The sequence below is a fragment of the Heptranchias perlo genome, unplaced genomic scaffold (assembly GCF_035084215.1).
Source record: "Heptranchias perlo isolate sHepPer1 unplaced genomic scaffold, sHepPer1.hap1 HAP1_SCAFFOLD_63, whole genome shotgun sequence".
NCBI classification, from domain to species: Eukaryota; Metazoa; Chordata; class Chondrichthyes; order Hexanchiformes; family Hexanchidae; genus Heptranchias; species Heptranchias perlo.
In genome coordinates this window covers 433,937-436,886 of record NW_027139655.1, presented here as the reverse complement: position 1 = coordinate 436,886, position 2,950 = coordinate 433,937, and the positions used below count along the sequence as shown (strand labels likewise).

General features: G+C 43.9%; 1 non-coding gene across 1 annotated transcript; it reads right to left on the bottom strand.

Annotated features, from left to right (window-relative positions):
- Positions 1-1,041: 1,041 nt before the first annotated feature.
- trnag-ucc (transfer RNA glycine (anticodon UCC)) lies at positions 1,042-1,112 on the bottom strand. Its single transcript has one exon. It is a non-coding gene; the product is annotated as a tRNA-Gly (tRNA).
- Between the last annotated feature and the right edge of the window lie 1,838 nt (positions 1,113-2,950).

Sequence of the window (2,950 nt, the reverse complement as noted above, 5' to 3'; positions counted from 1 at the left end):
AATCTCCATTTTAACATTTTTTTTGTGATTTAGTGATCACTTTTAGTGATTTCTGTACTTGGATCCCTAAATCTCTCTCCTCCCCCACAGTTCCTAGCTTCTTGCCATTTAGAAAATACTCTATTTTTTTTTAGGTTCAAAGTGGATGACCTCACACTTCCCCACGTTGAACTCCATCTGCCACTGTCTTGCTCACTCACTTAATCTATCAATGTCGGTTTGCAAATTTCTGCTCCCATCTACAATGTTTACTGTGCTACCTAAATTATTGTCGTCAGCACACTTGGAAATAAAGCTCTCGACATAAGAACATAGAACATAAGAAATAGCATCAGAATAGGCCATCCGGCCCCTCGAGTCTGCTCCGCCATTCAATAAGATAATGGCTGATCTTCGATCTCAACTCCACTTTCCCGCCCGATCCCCATATCCCTTGATTCCCCGAGAGTCCAAAAATCTATCGATCTCAGCTTTGAATATAACTCAACGACTGAGCATCCACAGCCCTCTGGGGTGCAGAGAATTCCAAAGATTCACAATCCTTTGAGTGAAGAAATGTTTCCTCATGTCGGTCCTAAATGGCCGACCCCTTATCTTGAGACTATGAGCTTTAGCTCTTGACTCTCCCGCCAGGGGAATCAGACTCTGAGCATCTACCCTGTCAAGCCGTCTAAGAATTTTATACATTTCAATGCGATCACCTCTCATTCTTCTAAACTCCACCGAAAATTGGCCAATTTTACACAATATTTCCTCATACTACAATTGCAGCAAGACCTCCTTACACTTATATTCCAACACCCTGACCACAAAGGCTAACATATCATTTCCCTTCCTCACTCTCATTAGACCCTTGGTAACTCAGTATTTCCAGCCTGTTTTTCCTCTTTTCCTTCTATGGGGAAAAGAAATGAAGGTTGAAAACATTTTACTGTAATCACACCCGATTATGTTTTGGAAACAATTTCCAACTGAGCTGCACCAAATTCGATTATAAACTTCAGAGTTTCTGATGGAAATAAACTAATAAGAACACTTAATTGCGATGGTTGGGAATCGAACCCAGGCAACTGCTTGGAAGGCAGCTATGCTCACCACTATACCACCATCGCTGAAAATAACCAACAATAAAATAGTTGCCAAACATCAGACCCTGACCAGACACTGCAGGCTGTTGGATTTTGTTCTTCATTTGAACTGGTTTCTGACGGATCCTTTCTCGCTCTGTTGCAGTTCCTGTTTCCGCCCAGTAGATTTCACCAACCCCCAATCAATGGAAATTCCACACCAGCCAGTAATTCTTCACCTGATATCGGACTGAAGAGACAGTCGATACCTGCAATACTTGACCAGCTGGAAATACATTTTACCACAGCTCACATCAGCCATTGAGTAAAGTTAAATAATTCCATTAAATCATGACAGAGACCTGACGACCAACTGGGCAGGAATGGAAGCTTAATATTCAAGTCTATAAGATCTTTAGAAAGGACAGGGAAATAGGGAAAGGAGGAGGAGCAGCAATATTACTAAAGGACAATATTACAGCAGTTCAAAGATAGAATATCAGTGAGGGTGAGCGGGCAGTGTAAACACTCTGAGAGAGACCCATCACAAGTGTCCCCACTGTACTCCTCCAGAAGGTATAAGAAGGGCGAGTGCGGGAGGATTTCTTCATTCTTTGTGAAAGTGTTTGTGAGATTGTGGAAATGTCTGGAAGAGGAAAAACCGGCGGTAAAGCTCGGTCCAAGGCCAAGTCTCGCTCATCCCGGGGCGGACTGCAGTTCCCTGTTACCCGTGTTCACAGGCTCCTGCGAAAGGGGAACTATGCTGAACATGTGGGTGCCGGAGCCCCGGTCTATCTGGATGCTGTGCATCGAGTATCTGACGGCTGAAATCCTCGAGGTGACCGGCAACGCGGCCCGGGACAAACAAGAAGACCCGCATCATCCCCAGACACCTGCAGCTGGCCATCCGCAACGATGAGGAGCTCAACAAGCTGCTGGGACGGGTGACCATCGCTCAGGGTGTTGTCTGATATCCAGGCCGTGCTGCTGCCGAAGAAAACCAGCATTGTGAGCTCCAAGAGCAAGTTAACCGGCCAAGGCTTAATCTGATAACCCAAAGGACAGGACCAACCTTATTGAAATCTTTGAAGAAGGAACAGAAAGTGTCGGCAAGTTTAATGCAGTAGATGTGATATATTTGGATTTTCCGAAGGCCTTCTATAATGTACCACATTGTAGACTCATGGCTAAGTTCAGAGCACGTGGAGTCAGGGTCAGGTGGCAGAATGGATAGCAAGTTGGCTACAAAACTGAAAGCCGAGAATAGAGATAAAGGGTCGCTACTCAGACTGGCAAAAGGTGGGAAGTTGAGTTCCAGTTGCTGGGACCACTGTTCTTCACAATTTACATTCACGATTTGGATTCGGGAATCGGGAGTACAATTCCAAAATTTGTGGACGACACCAAATTGGGGGATTTAATTAATACAAAGGAAGAAAGCATCACAATGCAAGAGGGAATTAATAAACTTGCAGAATGAAGAATCAGGAGGTCACACACTGCTTGGATAATAAGAGTCTAAACGGGATAGAGGAGCAAAGGGATCTTGTGGTACAGATACACAAATTACTAAAAGTAGCGACCCAGGTTAATCAGGTCAAAAAAGGACAAATCAAACACTAGGATTCATTTCCAGAGGGATAGAGTTGAAAAGCAAATAAGTTATGTTAAACTTGTATAGAACCTTGTTTAGACCAGACTTGGAATACTGCGAACAGGTCTCGTCTCCATATTATAGACATAGGGGCATTGGAGAAGGTGCAAACAAGATTCACAAGGATGATACCAGAAATGAGAGGATATTCTTATCAGGAAAGACTGAACAGACTGGGTCTCGTTTCTCTAGAAAAGAGAAGGCTGAGGGTTGATCTGATCGAGGTTTT